We start from the raw sequence: 21,301 nt of genomic DNA on the forward strand, positions 1-21,301 counted from the left end.
ACTGTACTAACTTCTGATTGAAATCACTGTTGCAGCATTCATGACATATGGGTGATTCCTGGAGATAAAGCAGTAAAGAGAAGGGTGGTTGGTTACTGAGAAGATTAGTTGTCTAGCAGTCCATACAGGACCAACCTTGCAAAGGCATCCCTAGATATGGAGAAGGCATCAATTTTGGAGTGTTTGGTGAATGTGTGTGTGTATACAGAGGACCAAGTAGCAGCTTCCAAGATAGAGCTGGCATCTACTCCACTTTGAAATGTCACTAAGGAAACTACTAACCTAGTGGAATGAGCTTTTGGGCAGCAAGGCAAGGACTTACCATAGTGCAAGTAGCAGAAAGAGGTGATTAGAGATGATTTAGAGATTCAAGTTACAATAGTTTATCTGGAGACTGACTGGCCCTACTTAAGGCTTATAAAAGATACAAACAGCTGGTCGGCCTTCCTGAAGGATTTAGTTTTGTCTACATAAAATCTTAGTTGCCTGTGAATGTCCAGATAATGTAAGATTCTTTCCCCCCTATTCTGTGGCTTGGGGATAAGGTGAATAGCTTGATTGAAGGACAGCTCGTTCACTACCTTAGGCATGAAGGATGGATTAGACCTGAAAGTCACCACGTCCTTTTGGAAAATAAGAAAAGGGGGATTGACCATGACAGTTTGTAATGCAGAACCTCACCCAGCAGAGGTGAGAGCCAAGAATAGCATAGTTTTCCAAGTAAAGAATTTTAAAGAAGCAGAAGATGCTTGTTCAAAAGGAGGCAATGTAAGCTTTTCCACACAAAACTGTGATTCCAATGGAGAGAGATGGGCTTCCTTGGTGGGTTAAGATGCAGAACTCCCTAAGTGGGTGAGGTCCTCTCTGATAATTTCTGCCTGAGCACAGGAACCAGGCAGGGATGTTCTCTTTCCACTTTATTTTCATTATATTTGGAACCAATGGCAAAGAAAATAAGGGACACAGAAATTCAAGGGTATAATTGGTATGGTAGTCAAGAAAAATATGGCTCTGTTTGTAGATATTATTTTATACCCGACAAAATCAGAAAAAGACATTACAGTGTTGTGGAGCATTTTGAGACGGTTTGAAATCAATTCAAAATTCAAAATGAATGAAGCTAAAACAAAGGGGCGGCCACGGTGGTGCAGTGGTTAGCATTGTTGCCTCACAGCAAGAGGTTCTCCGGTTCAATCCTTCGCTGGGGTGCCTTCTGTGTGGAGTCTGCATGTCCTCCCTGTGGTTGCGTGGGTTTCCTCTGGGTGCTCTGGTTTCCTCCCACACCCCAAAGACATGCAGTAGGTGGATTGGACACTCTAAATTGGCCCTAGGTGTGAGCGCGTGTGTGTGCCTTCTGTGGAAGGTTGGGCGCCGGGCTGGCAACTCGACACTGTAAAATTTCACTGCCAATCATGAGTGGACAGATGATCAGCTGTGGCGACCCCTAACCGGGAAAAGCCGAAAGAAGAAGAAGAATGAAGCTAAAACAAAGGCAATAGCGGTAAATGATGTACTCACGTATGAATTGGTTCAGCAATATTTATATTTAAGAGGACATGATAAAATGAAGTATTTAGAAGTATGGATTAAAATTATTCTGGTGAGGCAGCTAATGATATGTGGAAAGAGACTAAAAGGATAATACAAAAACTGAGAAAATGAAAGCTTTGTTATATGGAAAAGGATAGTTAAATGTTAAAATGTTTTTAGTCCCATTTGTCTTATACACAGGTCAGGTATATTAGTTGTGGATAGCAATTAATAAAGAGCTGAAATTACTTTATCTGAGAGGGGAAGACAGCAAGAGTCAAGTGGGATAAACTGATTCTTCAAGCAGAACAGGGCGGATTAGGATTACCAGATTTGAATGGGTATTTCAGAGCTACACAGTTAAGGCTCCTATACATAGCACAAGCAGAAAACTATAATTCAAAGTGGAAATGGATGATGAAATTGGGGGGAGGCTCAAGAAACAAGGCGAGACTGGGATTTTGGATGCAGGCAGGAAAATAATAAAAATCATACAAAATATTATATCTATAAAGTAGCAGAAAGTATCCTAAGAACTAAGCCAACACAGGAAGGGAGAAAGGAGATTCTGCTGAAAGGGATGACTACAATTAGGGATCTAGACAATAGGCAAGAGGGGGCTAGAATTTACTGGAAAAAAACTTGCATAGGAATCAAGGTATTGAGAGCAAATAACTAGAGGGGGAAAGATGACAGAATGGGAAGCTAAGAATTTTTTGGACTGCAGGCTACAGATTGCCTTCCCTATCAAAGACTGATATCAGAGTATAGGCAAAGAGAAAGAAAAGGGGGGGGGGGCCCTAAAAGAAAAAAAACACAGAACTGGTAGGTTGTTTAGTAGAATCTAGAACCAGAAGCTGCCATTAAAGAAGGAATTAATAGAGCATATAAAATATTGCATGATAACTATAAGAATCAATCAAAGGAGGTTAAAAGGATTGGGAAGAAAGATTGGACAAGCAATTCACAAAGAAACAATGGGAGGATATATGTACGTCTCTCACCTATGCAACAAAATCTAGAAGATGTAGGATTTTTGCTTGGAAATTTTTATATAGACATTTTCATACCACAAGTAGACTCCAGAGCATTTTTCTTCAGGTAGACGGCAAATGCTGGAGATGTCACGAGGAAGAAAGAGGTAATTGGGAACATATTTTCTGGGAGTGCAGTGAGTTGGCAGTCCTTAAGGATTCCCTGCAGGATGCACTGGCGGAGATGCTAGGTAGGCAGATTGGTGTGACAAGGGAAATTATTTTTCTGAGCTATGATATAGAATCAGAATTGCCCAGATATGGTAAGGCCTTACTGTGTCTAATTATGGTGGCTGCCAAAAAAGCAATTACTAGAAAATGGAAATCAAAATCTAAACCAACTATACTACAATAAGTGAATATAGTAAGAGAGAGAAAAAAAAAACTAGAATTGAGCAAACTACATAGGAAAAAATGGGAATTGTGGGAACAATGCATACAGGGGAGGAATAAGGTTTAAAAGAATGCAGGACTTAAAGGAGCTATGTAATGTTTGTCTGAAAAAGAGTGGGCAGATTATAAGTGATGTATAATGTTTGCAACTGGGAGTGCCAGTATGGTTTGTGATGTAAAATGCTTGCAATTGGGATTGTGGTGGTGTGGTTTGTTTTCATTTATATAAATGTATGACTGCCTATGTTGTAAGTGATGGTTTGATAAAAACTTGAACTCCTCAAAGGAAAAACTTGAGTTCCACTCTAGCCAGAAGCAGGGGGCAGGCAATGATGGCCGATAGGTGAGATTTTATAGAAGAGTAAGCCAAGCCTGAATGAAGTAGTTCACAAAAGGTATTGCAGTACAGCATGGACCTGTGATAACAGTGGGTCCTGACCATCTTTGCAGCACCAAAATGAAAACCCTTTCCATTTAGCTTGTAAGATTTTCTAGTAGTGGGTGCCCTGGCTACTTGTAGCACTTGAACAATCTCTTCAGAGAGAAAGTGTCTTTTAAGAAATTAAAATCCTGACATCCATAGACTCAATCTAGAGAGGGAAGATTTGAGTGGAGAAGCAATCCTTTCTGTTGAGTGATCAGATTCAGTTGTAGAGGTTTTTTTTTTCTGCAATTTCCCTTTGTCAGGTGAAACAGCAAGGGGAAACCAATGTTGTCTTGGTCAAAAAGGGATCAGTAAAGGGAGTTTGGGTGTTTTCTTCTTATTAGAAGAGAAGGCAGTGGAGGAAGGCATAGAGGAACTTCCCTGTCCACTGGAAGGAAAAGGCATCTGTCCTCCAGGCTGTGGGACAAGGTTCCCGGTGCAGAACTTTGGAAGCTGATGCTTAGTTGGTGATGCAAATAGGTCTACCTGAGGAGTACCCCACTGAAGGGTGCCCAAACGGGCAGGTTTTCCAGTTAAAGTCCATTCATAGGAGTCCTAGTGCGACTAAGGAAGTTTGATAGCACACTGCCCTGTGAAGGAAAGTATGCGACTGAGGGTGACACCCATCTGAATGACTAACTTCCAAGATTTCACAGGTGGGGGCAATGTCTGCAGTGCTTGCAGGACAGTCCTGATTTCCTTCAAATTGATATTTTCTTTCAGAAACTGAGGTTGCCATCTATATGTGCCCAGTGTGAGTCTGTCCATGTCCCCATGCCTCATCCAAGGCATCTGTGTTAACTTCTTGAAGAGGAGAACTGTGGTATGAATAAAGTCCTTCGTTGAGATTAACCAGGTGTTTCCAGCAAAGAAGTTCCTTTTTGAGACAAGGTGGAAGGAAAATCAGGGTGTCCAAGGGTTGAGGGTGTTGGGAACACACAGATTTCAGATAACACTGGATTTTTCTCATGTGAAGTCTGGCCAGGGGAAACACAGGAATGAATAAAAGAATGCAGTGGAACCCAGACAAAGTCCAAAAGTATCACTACCAAGTTATAAGAATGCTCGGGCCCCTAGAATACGTTCAAAGTGGAATGGCACCTTTGCTTGTAGATCTTATAAGGCATGTACATATATTTGGTCAGCTAGTTCAATTGTTCAATCTAGGATGCAATATCCAATTAAGTTTCCCTTTTATGCTGATTGTGTTACTAAAATATAGTTTACTTTGCAAAATGTTGTTTATGTGACAGTTTCTACGTGGGTAAAACCAATCGGACCCTGAAGGAGAGGGTGCTAGAGCATTTGAAAGGCATTCGGAATGTCAATTTAACTAATGCCCTAGCTAAACATGTGTATGAGGTTGGAGAATCCCATAGTTTTAAGCTTTTAGTGCTACAGAAAGTGGATGGTAGTATAAGAGAGGGGGATATATCTAATGAAACAGAATATGTGGAGCTAAGGTGGATAAGAGAACTGAATGCTACCTCACCCCCAGGTCTTAATAATACTGCCTCCTTAAAATCTGTGTTGAAGAAAAGGGGTTTAAATCACTGAACAGGGTCATATAGAGAAGTTATGCACTCACCATCACATTCCATCTGAGTAGTTAGACTTAATTTGTCGGCAACCTGTGAGTTCCGGATCCAATGCGGATCCGAGCCTGCAGCTTACCAAGCTAAGGATCCGAGCTCCAAGCTCCTCCCCCTTACCCATACTACCCTGCAACCTCCTTCCAATCCTCAGATCGAGTTTGCCACCTAACAATGTGACACCCAACAACCTAAGCCAAAAGGACCTAACCTGAACTCTTACATCAGGCTCGCCACATTCAGGACATCAAGCCCAAACTGACAAATAACCATCAAGGTCAGGGGGAAGGAGGGAGGGAAGGTTGCTGACAAATGAAGTCTAACTACTCAGATGGAACGTTACGGTGAGTACATAACTTCTTTATCTGAAGTAGTTAACTTCATTTGATCATCAACCTGTGGGACAGAGTCCCCAGCTACCTGAATCTTGGGAGGTCCTTAAGGAAGGATATTCTGGAGCACTGCAGAGCCAAAGGAAGCCCTTCCTCTAGACACTAAATCTAGTTTACAATGAGTAATGAAGGTGTGAGAGGAAGCCCAGGTAGCAGCCGAACAGATATCGTCCAGGGAAACTCTAGACCAGAATGAAGGTGAAGTAGCCATAGAATGGGTAGAGTGAGCATGAACCCCTTCTGGGGCTGGTAACCCAAATTCTCTATAAGCTTGCACAATACAAAGCAAAATCCACTTTGCGATAGTCACTTTTGAAACTGGTTTCCCCAAAAAGGGTCTAGCAAAGGAAACAAAAAGCTGATCATATTTACAGCAAGGTTTGGATCTATGCAAATAAAAACGTAACTGCCTGTGCACATCAAGCAAATAAAGTTTATATTCCCCTTTATTTTGAAAATTAGGGAAGAATACAGGCAAATTAATCAACTGATTAATATTTGACTCTGAAGCAATTTTAGGCAGAAAGGACGGGTTAGTCCTGAGAGATGCTCTATCCTTGTGAAACACTAGGTAAGGCGGTTTTCATACACAGGGCCTGAAGTTCTGACACCCTCCTGGCTGAAGTAATAGCCACCAGGAAGACCATATTTTCCATGATAAGAATTTTAAGTCAACTGATGCTGCAGGTTCGAATGTGGGCGCGACCAAAGCCTGAAGGACCAAAGTCAGATCCCACGGCGGAGATGGATTCTTAATAGGAGGCCTCAGAAGAAAAGTACATTTCAAAAAAGTCTTGCAAATTCTGGCAGCAGCTAGGCAGTCTGAATTTTCCTCGACATGAAAATGGGAAATAGCCACCAGCTGTACTTTCACCGTGGAAGAGCTAGCCCCTTGTTAGAAAATATGAGACAAAAGTCCGCTGGAACCAGAGCGGTAAAGGGATCCAGATTTCTCTCTGAAGCCCAAATAAAACGTTTCCACTTACTACTGCAGACTTTCCTGGTAGAGGACTTAGGTGCCGCTATCAGGATGGATTTAACTGGGGAAGCGATACCTGGAGTCCTAGCAACTAATGGAACTGGAGTAACCAAGCTGTGAGCTTGAGGCTGTCCAGATTCGGGGGAACAATTCCCAAGGGATTATAAATAAGATCCAGAATGGGATCCAAGATCCAGGGCAGAGCTAGGAGATGAGACCGCAGGCAAGGGAACCAAACTTGACGAGGCCAGAATGGTGCTATGACGATAACTCTGCTCTCCAACCAACGAGCTTTCTGTAAAAATTTTGTCATGAGTGGAAGCAGGGGATATGCATAAAGAAGACCAGGTGGCCAAGCATGGACAAGAGCATCTCTGGGAGCTTCCTCCATCGGGGGAAATTAAAGCAAAAAACTCACTGCACTTCGCATTGGACGGCGATGCACGGGACTGAAGGAGCGCCAATACATGCAGAGCCAGGCTGTGAAGTCTGTCTGGAGTCAAAAATATCCTGGCCTGAAGAGAGTCTATTCTCGCTCCTATGAAATCTAGAATTTGAACAGGTTGGAGGGAAGACTTCTTGAAATTTATCGTGATCCCCAGCTGGGTAGATAACGGAAGAAATCCCTGGCTAGTACAATTTGATACCTGGTGGAGGCAGTGAGAAGCTAGTCGTCCAAGTACAGAAAGACCTGAATGACCTGAAGCCTCAGGTGGACTACTACAACTGCCATGACCTTGGTAAACACCCTGGGGGCTGTGGTGAGACCGAAGGGTAGGACCCTGAACTGGTAATGATTGGCTCCTAGCTGAAAGCGGAGGAACCTCCTGGATCGCCTGTCCATCCGAATATGGCAGTATGCAGCCTTGAGGTCTATTGAGCACATCTAGTCTTCCTCCTGCAAGAAGGGCAGGCTGGACTGCAGAGTGACCATCCAGAACTTTTCCTTGGCAATGGACAAGTTCATCGTGGATAGGTCTGGAATTGGCCTTAAGTCCCCCGTCTTTTTTTGGTACCAAAAGGAACCTGGAATAGATGCCTAATCTGGACTGGTCTGGGGACACTGGCTGGATTGCTCTTTTGTCTAGCAGCTTTCTTATCTCCAAAGCTGCTGCCTCCCTTTGAGCAGGTGGGATGTCCGGGAGGTGTCTTGTACAAAGTGGGTTGTTTATGAAGGGAATTGAATAACCTCTGGATATTATTTGAAGCACCCAGCGATCTGACGTGATGGACTCCCATTGGGCTGGGTGCCTCGAGAAACGCCCCCGACTGCCTCCAGAGAGAAGCAGTCGGGCAACCCCTCAGGGCTGCGGCGCGGGTCGATCAGAAAAGGGTTCCCATGACCCCAAGTTTTTTGGTCCCCCTCTGCCTCTGAGCCGGCGTCCATCTTGTCCCTCCTCTGCCTCTGGGGGAAAAGGAGTCCTGAGTGTTCTGGGACAGCTGAGATATCTGGAACCACAGCTTCTTTTGCCCTAGCTGGTTCCGAACCTTTGAGGGTTAGAGAAGCGGATCCTGACTGCTGACAACGTTTTCCCATCCTTCTCACTCTGGACAAGCATATCTCGGACGGTCTTCCTGAACAGAGTCGAACTATCAAAAGGGGTGTTAGCGAAGGACCCCTTGAAAGGTTCTGAAAAATCGCAAAGCCGGAGCCAGGCATGATACCTCATGGCAATACCGGACCCGGCTGCCCTAGTGGTTCCCTTGGTGGCATGAGAGAGTAAATGCATGGATGTATTTGACACAGATTTGAGAGTGGCCATACGAGCCGAGAAAGTCCGTTTATCCTCGGCCGAAATGGACTCTGGGGGGAACTCAGCGTACTCCTTCACAAGGTCATGCTGCAGTCTGATTATGTGGGCCATGTAATTCAGCACTCTTAAAGCAAAGGTAGCTGAAGCAAAAGTCCACTTTCCAAGACGATCCATCACCCTGGACTCCTTGTCTGGGGGATAGACTGAGGAACTTTCCTGGGCGAGTTCCTTTTTGGTGGCCACTGCCACCACCATGGCATCAACTGGGGAACCCTTACTCCAAGTGGCTTTGTCTGCAGGAGGACTCAATACCTTATCGGGCCTTTTGGGTACTGGCTCTACAGTGTTCGGTTCCTTCCAGGCTCTGGTAGTGATAAGGTCCACTAGTGGGTTGGCCAGGGAGGACACCCAAGAGGTAGATGGGCCTGTATCGAACGCCTCCAGAAATACTGGCTCGTCCGAGGTAGGTTTTTGGGTGAACCAACCCCCCGGCGAAGAATTTCCATAAAGTCGCCGAAGGAGACGTCTTCGGGGGGTGATCTGGGGTAACCTACCCCTTCCTCCAAGGTGGTATCGTCCGTGAGGGACTCAGGGGGAGTCCATGTGCCTCCTCTTGAATGGGCATTTGCGAGGAACCTCTGGAGGGGGGGGACTCTCCAGGGAGGGCTCCCGTCTCATATTCCTCAAGGGGAACTGTCTGGGGTGTACCGGATACAAGCTGTCGCTGGGAGGAATGGATGATGGAAGATAAACTCAGTTGCGAGGGAGCAGGGGGTGGACTCCGAGGAAAGAGTGAGGGGTCTCGATACTCCAGAGAGCACCCTGTCCACAACGTCAAAAGCAGAAGGGGAACCGGCTTCCCTACTGCTGGTGATGTGGGTAGCCGCACACCTCGGATCCGATGAAGGGGCCGGAGCAGAGGCTGGCACAGCCGGGCCCAAGGAGACTGTATGTCCCGACCACAATGGGGCCGATGACACACTCAACCCCTCGGATCTGATGCCCAGATCTCGGCTCTGAGAGCTCGGATCTGACAAGGGATCCAACAGGCTCGAGGGCATAGCCGGCGTCGAGGTAGGAGGTACCATCAGCGCTGACTCCGGGGCTCCTCGGATCCATAGACTCTGAAACCCAAGGGTGGATCGGAGAAGGAGCTATCAGGGCAAATGTCAGGGCCGAACTCCCTGCTGCGGCTGGGGAGGGGCCAGCAACACTCCCATCTGCAATTGAGTTTGCAGAAACCACCTCATCATCCGGTCCATATCAGCGTCAGAGAGGCTCCTAGTAGACCTCGAGGACACCAACACCATCCGGGGAGGGCCGATGCAAGGACAACCTCGAAGAGGACCAAGCCTCCTCTGGCTCTGGGGAAAATCGTGGAGAACGGAGCCGAGGGTAAGACGGCCTTGCAATTTTTTGTGGAGACACTAATACCTTGGTGGGAAGAGACCGACGGATCAGAGTTGGCCTGTCTCTTGTGACCCTTCTCTCAGTCTCTGTCTCTCTCTTTCTCTCTCACTTTTTCTTTATGTCTGAATTTCTTGGCCTCTCTCTCTCTCTCCCTGTATAGAGGTGGGAGTGACAGCCACAGACAGGGGAGGAGGGCAGGAAGGCTGAACAGCCACAGCCGTGGTTGAAAAAGAAGATGAAGGAGTAGAAGTAGTAGCTGACTCTGTGGGTAAGAAACCCGCAAGAATCAGCTTGGTCCTGCAATCGCGCAGGGCCCGGGGGTTAAAGGCCACACAAATTTTGCAGCCGGTTGATAAATGAGGGATCCCCAAACAGACTATGCACAGAGTGTGGCTATCAGCCAGGGACAGCTTATGGCCACACTCTGTGCACTTAGAGAAAGTATTTTTTTTTTTTACTTTCAGACATTCCTGCTTAGATAGCTAAGACATGGGCAGAGACACACTCGCTAAGGGCGGGAAGGGGGGCTACACAACCGAAAGTTAAGCTAACTCTTTAAACTACACCAAAAACACCAGAGGGAGAATAAGGGAAGAGTTATGTACTGATTCACACAAAGGGGGCACAGACCGAAAAAACAAGATTAGACCTAACTTCCTGGAGCTCAGAAATCTCTTGCTGGTAAAGCCATGGCAAACGAGATCTGAAGACTGGAAGGGGGATGCAGGGTAGTATGGGTAAGGGGAAGGAGCTTGGAGCTCGGATCTTTAGCTTGGTAAGCTGCCGGCTCGGATCTGTATCGGATCCGGAACCCACAGGTTGATGATCAAATGAAGTTAACTACTTCAGATGACTGTGCTTTTAATTTTGATTGGCTAAGTTGTTTTACATACAGTTTTTGAAAATGTTTTTATATTATGGTCTGAAAAAGCTTGAGACAGTGAAAGCGCTTACCATTTTTTTGTGTTTTTTCACTAAACTGACTCATCCGCAGCCTTTGTTGGACATCTTATTACTTGGAAACACAGGAATGTTGGCCGTCACAAAACTCAAACTTCTTAACATCTCCCTTGCTGAGGAGAGATCTATGAAAAATATGGACAGACTGTGAACTTTCTCTTAGAGGAGGAAGCATGCATTTTCTGTGCCCAGTCTATATCCAAAAAAAAACAAGTCCAGTTTAGAAGCCATGTGGGATTTTTTGTAGTTTATGAAACCTAGACCTGACAGGAGCTGTGAGGTGAAGTGTAGATGCCGAACAGGACTCCTGGAGAAATAGCTTGGATCAGCAGGTCATCCGGAGTAGGGGAAAATGTGAATTGCCTGGGTGCAGCAGAATACCACCACTGGAGCTAGACACTTAACACCCTTGATGCTGCAAGAAAGACCAAAAGACAAAGCAGTAAATTGAAATGAGAGGAGCCAAAGAAAAACCTGTAGAATTTCCTGCAAGGACAAATGGGTATGTGCAAGAAGGCATCCTTCACACCTAGAGGTCTGGCCCGAGGTCAAATGAAAGGCAGGAGAGTGGGAAGAAAGCATTTTAAAAGCTGAAATGTTCAAGAAAGTGTTTAGAAATAAAGGTGCAAAATGGGTCTCCACTGTCCTCTTCCTGGCACCAGAAAAATCCCGGAATAGAATTCTTTCCCTATGCAGTCCTTTCTGACTTGATCAATGGTGCCCTGATTAAGGAGGTCCTGAATGATGGGGGTTAGAAGAGACCACTGGCTGTGAGGAGGATGTGCTATGTCTTTCAGAGGGGAAATATTTTCCAGGAAGTTGCATAATCATCCTTGACGATGGACAGGACACATATGCCTGAGGTAATACCTTCCCACCAGGCCAGGGAGAGTGACAGTCTTTTGGAAAGAGGAATTATGGGACTCAGAACAGGGGAAGAGGTGCTGCAAAGGTAGTCACAAATTTATATTTCCAAAGGCAGGCCCTCCCAGATGGAGGTTCCCTATGAAGTTTGTCAAGACTACCTTTTCATAAGGGTTTTCTTGGTTTCTGAGTTGCCCTAGTGTGCCTTCTAAGGATGAAAGTTGATTTAGATAGGCACTTCCAATGCACTGTCTGTCTTTTTCAGTGGCCTCGGAAAGTAGATTCTATATTTGCTGTCTTAATTCTGCAGTTGGAGGGTCCAGCAAAACTTTGCTCAAGGAGTGAAATATAGAAATCATGTATTTAGTCATTTGAATCTGGTAGCTAATTGCCCTAAAAGCAAGGGTAGAAGTGCAGTATATCTTCTTTTCCAATCTACCCACAGACCTGTCTGTCTGTGTGTAGGTAGGGCACTAGCATGGGGTAAGAGCACAGAGGGCTTATGTGAAGCAAGAAATACTTCAGAGGAGTCTGCCATATGATTCTTGTACACATATTTTAGGTCACCAGGCACCTTGTAAAATCTGTCTGGTCTTTTAGGAGCTGGTGGTTGAGAGTAAGGTGCTGAAGAGGTGGACTGGAAAGTCTTGGAAAGCCTAAAGAACAGAAGGAACTGTGGAAGGGGCAGGAATATCCACTTCCAGGAAGATGTAGTACATGTTCTGTACATCAGAGATCAAAGTGGATTGAAATTCAAAATGCTTCATCATGTTCTGGACAGTCTCCCCAAAGGAAGTTTCCTTAATAGCGTAATCTGGGGGGGCAGGGAGTCTTCTCCATCTGAGGAGATTTGGCCAGGAGAATGCAGTTGACAAGAATAGTCAGGAGAATGATCTGAATCATAATTTTGCTCTTTAGAAGAAAAAGATGCCAAAGTAGGTTTTTGAGGAGTCGCTGTGGTTGAGGAGATCAGAGGTTCAAAACGCTGGCTAAAGTACAGTTGTGTACACTCACCATAAATGTAGATGTCAAGTGTATTCACTGTTGCAGTCATCACATTTGGGTTATCCCTGCCAGGCTAGCCCTCAGTTGGCCCGAATACCAGAGGCTTAGTATTTCTGCGTTGGTTGCCGTCACTCCAGGACTGACATCAGGTCGTCAGTGGTATAAAATAAGGCAGTCAACGCCATTAAATCAGTTTTTCTTGCCCTGTCAGGAGCCACCAAGACAGAGCTAAGGTTATGGTGGAAGAACACCACCAGCAGAAAGTAAATAGCAAAAATTCCTTGTAAGGAGAGAGAGACAGAGGCAGATTGAGAGAGAGACAAGGGGGATGGAGGGAGGGAAAACAGGACTCCAACACTGAATACACTCGAACATCTACATTTATGGTAAGTGTACACAACTGTACTATGTTCTTCGTGTTTCACTGTTGCAGTTATCACATTTGGGTTGATTCCCAAAGCTGAAGAAAAGGGTGGAGGCAGTCAAGAAGACTGGGGGCTGGCTAGGATGCCCTGCAAGACTGCAGTGGCAAAGCCTGCCCTGGATTTGGAGAAGATAGGCAGGTGGTAATGATTGGTGAAGGTATGAACAGATGTCCATGTTGCGGCCTCCAGGAATTCCCTGGTGGGGACTCCTCTGAGGAAAGCTGCAGAGGTGGAGGTTGCTCTGGTAGAATGTGCCCTGACTCCCTTGGAGGGAGGTTTCCTGTGTTGCTTGTAACAGAAATGGATGCAGTGTGCGATCCATTTGGAAATGGTTTGTTTGGATATAGCCTTGCCCTCTGCTCCTGCAGCAAAGCGGACTAACAATTGATCAGTCTTTCTAAATGATTTAGTCCTGTCTAAGAATCTGAGCTGTCTGTGCACATCTACAGAGTGCAGAATCCTTTCCCCCTTGTTTTGTGGGTTAGGGAAAAAGGTGGGCAAATGACTGGATTGGTTGAGAGCCACATTGGGCACCACTTTTGGCATGAAGGACGGGTTAGTCCTGAGGGAGACCATGTCAGCATAGAAAATGATGAAGGGCTCAACAGCCATTAGTGCTTGCAGCTCGGATACTCTTCTAGCTGAAGTGATGGCCAGAAGCAAGGCTGTCTTCCAAGAGAGAAACTTTAACTCTGCTGAAGCTGCTGGTTCAAAAGGGGGCAGGGTTAGTTTTTCCAACACACAGTTTAGGTCCCACACTGGGTTAGGTGCTCTTCTTGGCGGCCTCAAGTTGTTAGCCCCTCTTACGAATTGTTTGATGAAAGGGTGGGAGAAAAGAGGTGGCTCTGTGCTGAAATGAGCAGAGATGGCAGAGGCATGAATTTTAATAGAAGAAAAGGACAGACCCCCTGTGTAGCATGTCAGCAAGGTAATCCAGGATGAGAGGTAGGGAGGGCTGTGCCATCCCGGCTCCCTTAGCCTGGATCCTGGTGCAAAACATTTTCCACTTGTCAGCATAACACTTTCTAGTGCTAGGGTGTCTGGCCTCACGTATAACATCTAGAACTTCTATGCTGAGATTGGGAGCTTGTGCAGTGGTCAGGAAATAAGCCAGGCTGCCAGACTGAGGGTCTACAATTGGGGATGTATGAATTTTCCATTCCTCTGGGTCAGGAGTGTTGGGATCTGAGGGAGATGCCTTGGTGGCAGGGGTAACGGGCTGCGCAGCAGTGGGTACCAGTGCTGGCATGGCCAGTCTGGGGCAATCAGGATTGTCCTCGGTTTTTCCTCACTTATTCTGAGCAGTACCCTTGTAATGAGCGGTAGAGGGGGAAATGCATAGACCGAGAGGTTGACCCACTGGAAGGATACAGCATCTACTTTCCAGGCCTTGCAGTGAGGTTCCCTGGTGCAGAATTTGCTGAGCTGATGGTTGGAGTGGGAAGCAAAGTGGTCGACCTTTGGGGTGTCCCATTTCTGTCAAGTCAAGTCAAGTCAAATTTTATTTATATAGCACCTTACAGACAAAATATGCCACCAAAGTGCTTTACAAAGTTACAAAAAATAAAATACAAATTCAATCAACATACATTACTAAAAGCCAAATCATAAAAATAAGTCTTAAGATTTGATTTAAAAACTGCCACTGAAGAAGACTGCCAAATATAAAGTGGAAGCTCATTCCAAAGTTTTGGAGCTGCAACAGCAAAAGCTCTATCTCCCCTCGTCTTTAATCGTGACCTTGGGACCTCAAGTAAAGACAAATCTTCTGAGCAAAGTGCCCGAGCAGGGACATAAGGATGCAACATCTCTGATAAATAAATTGGGGTCAACCCCTTTAGGGCTTTAAATACCAATAACAAAATTTTAAAGCGAATTCTATAGAAAACAGGTAACCAGTGTAAGACTGCCAATGTGGGCATAGCATGATCAAATTTACGTGTCTTCCAAAAACTTCCCAGCAGCATTTTGAACAAGCTACAAGCGGGACAAGGCACCCTGACTCACTCCAAATAAAATGGAGTTACAATAATCTAGACGTGAAGTTATGAAAGCATGCACCACAATTTCAAGATCACACTTAGACAAAAAAAAGGTTTCACCTTAGCCAAACTTCTTAACTGATAAAAAGAGGATGCCACTACCCTATTAATATGACCCCTAAAACAGAGATCTTTATCCATTTTTACCCCCAAATTAATAACAGAATCCTTCAAATAGGGAGTCAATTCACCACAATCTGTCATAATGGAATCATTATAACGCCTAGAACCAAAAAGCACCACTTCTGTCTTTCCTTCATTAAGACTCAAAAAATTTTCCACCATCCATATCTTAAGCTCACGTAGGCAATCCAGAATCTTTGATAGTGATCGACCATCAGACTCATCCAAAGGTAAATAAAGTTGACAATCATCAGCATACAGATGAAAGTCAATACCATATTTTCGTAAGATGTCTCCTAGAGGCAAAATATAAATACAAAACAACAAAGGCCCCAAGATTGAACCCTGTGGAACTCCCCAAGGAAGATGGAAAAAATCAGATGAAAAACCACCCAGCTGTACACATACCATTCTATCAGTAAGGTAAGACCTAAACCAATCTAACGCCAAACCAGTGATTCCCACATAATGTTCAAGACGGTGTAAAAGCACCTCATGATCAACTGTATCAAAAGCAGCCGTTAAATCCAACAGCACTAATAATACAGATTTTCCTCCATCAGTTGCAAGAAAAATATCATTCATAACTTTCAACAAGGCTGTCTCAGTACTATGTAATGGTTTAAAACCAGATTGAAAATTTTCTAAGAAATTATTTTTATCTAAAAAGTCCAACAATTGGCCATAGACACATCTCTCCAACACCTTACTCAAAAAAGGTAACTTGGAAATTGGCCTATAATTAGCCAATACAGACGCATCAAGGCCCGATTTTTTCAATAGTGGATGTATAACCCCCCTTTTAAAATCATTGGGCACTTCACCAGAAAGTAAAAGTACAGTTTTGTACCTACCATAAATGTAGTCCTTAAGAAGAGGTAACGTGCACGAAGTCCAATATGGGTAGTCTGTCGCTGGTCAGCGCGCCCGAATATTTCAGGAAAGAGGGTACAAATGCGCATGAGGTCTCGCCATATCCTCAAATCTTTTCTGTCTGGGTACAAAAGCGCTTTAAAAATCAAAGCTTCAAAACCAAAAGACAGCAAACAAAACCAAACCTTCAAAAAAAAAAAACTATAAAAGAAAACAAAACAAAATACACCCAACATGGTAATAACCACAACACACAATATATACAATACAACAGAGGGGAACAACCATATCCAACCCAACGACCTCAGAGATGGGAGACTGTAGCAAAACTGTACTATGTTCTATTATGGATTGCTGCAGTCCCTTACACTTGGGTAGAAACCCCAAAGCAGAGATGCGGAGGTCTGCTAACTATAAGGAAGCAGGAGCGCCAAATGCCCTTGCAAAACGGTTTCAAGCAACCAAAATGGGGACTTAGACTGCCAGCAACCTCCAGCAAAACCCAAGCATGCCAAAACCATAGCCTTGGACTTAGAGCCCCAAAAAAGTTGTGTAAGTGGGTATGCCTCTAGTGGAATGAGGCCTCCAAGTGAAGTGGCCGCTCATGGAAAGAGGGTAGCCCATGCAAAACCCAATCCACTTAGGCAGTAGCAGTAGCCCTAGTGGGAATGAGAACTCAAAGCAAAAAGAAATAAACAACCGCAAGACAGGCCTGACAGCAAAACGAAATCTAAATAACGCAAGTGCCTGTTGAGACATCCAAAGCCCTGAAAATCTTTTCCCTAAAAGGGGAACAACTGCTCAAGTACTGAAAATGAATAGTCTGTTAGTAGCCACACGGGGAAAATAACTTTAGGCATAAAGGAAGGATTAAAGTTAAAAGTGTACCCTTATCCTATGGGGGGATTGTAAAAAAAAGTAAATATACCCGTAATTCAGAAACCCTTCCACAATCACACAAAAAGCAGTCTTCCATGAAAAATATTTCAACCCCAGTAGCTGCAGGCTCCGCAGAGCGGCCAAGAAAAACACAAAATTGAGATCCTGCCTGTAATTTCTTCGTGGGTCTGCAGGCTCAATGCCCCCAAGAAAATATTTCTGGAACATGGGATGAGAAAACAATGGAGCAGGAGCCTCATAGTGAGCTTGAAATTAAGCGCATGAAGCAGCCTAGAAGAGAGAAAGACAAATTTCGGTCTAGTAACTCAGTGGGATATTGAAGAAAAACACACAAGAAAAGCTCAATAACAGGAAACTTTGCTGCACTCCTGCAATTTTCCATTTATTAGCGACAGCACAAACCTTTGTCTAGTTCAGCTCAAAAATATTGTCTAGCCACTGAGACAAAAAGGAAAGTTCCACACACAAAACAGAATATGCCAGGCTGTAAGGCAGAGTCTTCTTCCAAAAATGAGCAATGGCTGTCCTAGTGTGACACAGGTGTGTGGAATCAAGGCAATTCCCATGCCAATATCCTACTAGACTGATAGAGGGGGGTACCCAGTGCTGTCGAAAATAATCAGGAGCTATTGTGATCGCGAGGTGCTTGGTCCTGTCTGACCTGCAGCACTTTGGCGGAGAGGCAGAGATGACAAGGCATACACATGAATATTGCCCAATTGGAAAGAATCCTTGCTCACTTCAAGCTGTAGATGTCCTCAAAAACTTGCACATAATAGTGAGAAAGCCAAATAGATCTTATGTCCAGACCCCAGAAAGTGCATGTCAATTTTGAAAGGGATGAGGTATCCAACACCAGAGCATCCTGATGATTGCCTGTTCAAGACATCTGCTATCAAGTTCTGTGCTCCTGGCAGAAACCTTTATTTGAAGAAACATGGTGCAAACCAGGAGTTTTCCCAAAATCTGTCATTGCCCGCTGGGACTCCTAAGCACGCGCTCCCTTGCTTGTTGATGTATAGAATGACTCAAACACATTCGCGCTGAATCAACACTCCGTCCCCGGCATGAAACCTCGGTGCTGCTTAATTTAAACTAATCTGCTAACATCTCTTGCCAATTGATGTGCATGCAGTAGAGGAGGCCACTTGTTAGAATCATATCATCCAGATACCAAGGATAAGCTTGTCTGAGGCATCTGTCAGCATGACTGACTTGCTCCTGGGTTGATCACAGAGAGTCCCTTGTTTAGTGACATCTCTGAAATCCACCACAAAATTCAGATGAAATAGTCTTCGTTAATTGCCTCATGTTAATTATTGTCAACACGACCGGTGCCACTACAGAAGATACGTCCTTATAAACAAACGAAGGTAAAACATCATCGGGAGAACCACTAGGCTTAGCCTCATTTATCATTTTGATTAAATCTGGCAATAATATTGGATTAAAAGTACATAATTTCTTCGAAACAGGAATCAATGGACCCTGTAAAGAAACCATAGGCACAGCCATTCTTAACTTAACAACCTTATCCATAAAATATTTGAGAAAATCATTACAAATTATAGTTGAAGCCTGAACTGGGAAATAGTCTTGAGCATTTAAAACAGAATCAATTACATCGTACAAAATCCTAGGATTATGAGAATTTTCAAAGACAAGGTTAGAATAATACATATTTTTTGCACATTTTACAGTATTCTGATAGACCTTCCAACTTTCCCTCAAAGCAATTAAAAATACGGAAAGCTTATTCTTTTTCCACTGCCTTTCACATCTTCTACATTCTCTCCTTGCAGCTCGAGTAACATCCGTTACCCACGGATTTCTTACTGAACTTTTCTTCTTCAAACACAAAGGGGCAATAATATCCAAAATATAACTACAGGTCTCATTAAAACAGCTTAGAAATCCATTTAATGTAGACCCTTCTGAAAATTGAAACATAGCTTCTTTAAATAATAAAGAAAACCTCACAAGAACATCTTGATTAAAAAAACGTCTGAATCTAACTGCACAGAATAATTTTCTACACTAGAATACAACTTGACATCAAATACAATAGGTTTATGATCAGAAAACACAGCATCATGTATACAAAGATTTTCCACAATAAGCCCAGATGATAATACCAGATCCAGCATGTGACCACATTCATGAGTGGCCCCATCAACACACTGATTTAAATTAAAGCAATTTAACAGATCACAAAAATCTGAAACAAGTGGCTTATCAGGACAACACACATGAATATTATAATCCCCAAGTAAAATAATCTGATCATAACGTAAAACATACTCAGACAAGAATTCAGAGAATTCAGATATAAAAACCTTATTATAACTTGGAGGTCTGTAAACCACTGCACAAAGAAGTGGACTTAAATGACCCAATTCAAATAAACATACTTCAAAACTACTATAAGTAGTTACAGGATGCAGTTGTTTTAATAACAAATTTGTTTTACAAATAACTGCCAGCCCACCACCACGTCTTAAAATTCTAGGCACACTAATAAGCACACAGTCCACCGGCACCAGTTCATTCATAGCACTCCATTCACCAGATGAAATCCAAGTCTCAGTTATGCAAAGTAAATCCAACGTATATTGCATAAAAAATTCTTTTAAAACAAATGTCTTATTAGCCACTGACCTGGCATTCACCAATCCCCACTTTAAAGTTGACACAGCTCCTTTTTCTCCTACAGCAGACAGTGCTTTAACTACCGGTTTCAAGTTCTTCAAATTCACTCCTCTCAAACAGCAGCGTCGATAGCGTGGAAAAGAAACACAATCCCCCATCGAAAAACCAACAAAAGGGAAACTCCACGAAGCTATAGGATTCCACATCTGCCCAGACACCAAAGACCCAGGAAGCAGCCTTCGCTTAACTCCCAAAACGCCAGAGAAGGAAGCCACCAACAACTTCAATTTGGCCAACCGTCCTCCATGGCAGCCCCGCTTCCTACGCTTCCTCAGCCTCCTACCAACAGGATACAACGGCGGGAAAGTCAAACAAAACTCTGGCAATGGATCCAAGACAGGGTAAGACATGCTCCGATGAACACTTCCTCCAAACGGCAGCAATCCTGCAGCAACACCGATATTGATCAGCGAACAACGGTCGTAAGTAGTTTTTAAATCCACACACTGCCAAACACACGCAAAAAGCAGCAAACACAAAAAAACTGGCAGAGCTATCAAACGGCAAGCCGAACACACTGGCGCCATCTTGCTCAGACAAGACTGCTAGACTGCATTTCTGGGTTACAAGGGTGAAGGTTCTTTGGTCTAGCTGCCACTCATGTGGATCCAGAAGATTTTTGTTCAAGTTGCCTGCCAGAGAGTTTAGAGAGCATGGCAGGAATTGTGCTAACAGGTGTAGTTGCATGGCTGAGGCCGTGTGCCAAAGGGTCATGGCGAGCCTGCACAGAGGGTACGAGTGAGTCCCTCCCTGCTTGTTGATATACCACATCCCAGTGGTGTTGTCTGTTTTGATCAGTAGAGCCCCCGGGGAGAGTAGGGGTCTAAAAGCTGTCAGTGCATGCTGGACAGCTAACATCTCTTTTTGGTTGATGTGCAGATGTATTTGATGTGGGCTCCATTGGCCCTGTATGGACCTGCCGTCCAGGTTTGCACCCAAGTAGAGTCTGATGTGTCTGTGGTGAGGGTCTGGGAGGCGTGGGGTTGCGAGAAGGGTAGTCCCTTTCCTTAAACAAGGCATCATTGGTACAAGAGTTTCCAGGTCTTGGGAGTGTTGACACCAAAGGCTTTTTAGGTACCACTGTAGTTTCCTTATATGCAGTCTAGTATATGGAATGAGTAGAATGCAAAAAGCCATGAAACCCAGAGCTTGCAGGATTTTCCTTGTGGATAACTGGGGTCTGGTGGCTAGCTGAGAGAAGTAGGCTGTCAGGTAGGTTTGTTTTTCTGGTGTAAGGAATGCCATCTGGGATGTCGGGTCCAGGCTTGCTCCCAGGAATATAATTGTTAAGGTGGGTACTAGTTTGGATTTCTTTTCATCGATAGTATACCCCAGGGAGGTCAGTAGGTCCTTTACAAAGGTAAAGTGCTTTAGCAGCTTTTCCTGTCTGCCTGACTTAGGCAGTCGTCTAAGTATGGGTAAATTTGAATATTTCTAGGAGCCAGACATTTTGTGAAAACTCTGCGAACAGTGGATAAGACATAGGGAGCCGAAAAGAACTGAAAGTGCAGTGATCCTGCCCTGAAACTTAGATATTTCCTGCATGATTCCCTGATTGGGATGCGTAGGTAGGCCTCTTTTAGGTCTAGGGTGGCTAACCAAGCATCCTTGGACAGCACAGGTAGAAGCTGCTGGAGGGTGAGCATTTTGAATTTTGGTATCACCAGAAAGGTGTTTCGAATGGCTAGATCGAGGATGGGGTAACCAGGTGCCCTCTTTTCTGGGTACCAGGAAGAGTCTGGAGTAGAAACCTTGGCCTATCTGTTCTGTAGGAACAAAGAGAGCAGGGAAATGACTTGCTTTTTGGCCTCTGTCCACTGGTTTAGGGGAATATCTGGGAACCCTTTTTGGGTTGGTAGAGTGTGGAAATAAAATCTGTATCCCTGGGACAC

General features: G+C 44.4%; 1 protein-coding gene and 1 pseudogene across 1 annotated transcript in view; both read right to left on the bottom strand.

The window, feature by feature from the left end:
• The window catches only part of CDK17 (cyclin dependent kinase 17), a 1,919,677-nt gene that overhangs the window by 1,801,147 nt on the left and 97,229 nt on the right, over window positions 1–21,301 (bottom strand). The gene's annotated exons all lie outside the window — the stretch shown is intronic.
• On the bottom strand, window positions 14,343–18,650 carry LOC122814920 (annotated as a pseudogene).

Source organism: Protopterus annectens, chromosome 11.part0 (assembly GCF_019279795.1).
Source record: "Protopterus annectens isolate FY-2018-M chromosome 11.part0, PAN1.0, whole genome shotgun sequence".
Lineage (NCBI taxonomy): Eukaryota > Metazoa > Chordata > Ceratodontiformes > Protopteridae > Protopterus > Protopterus annectens.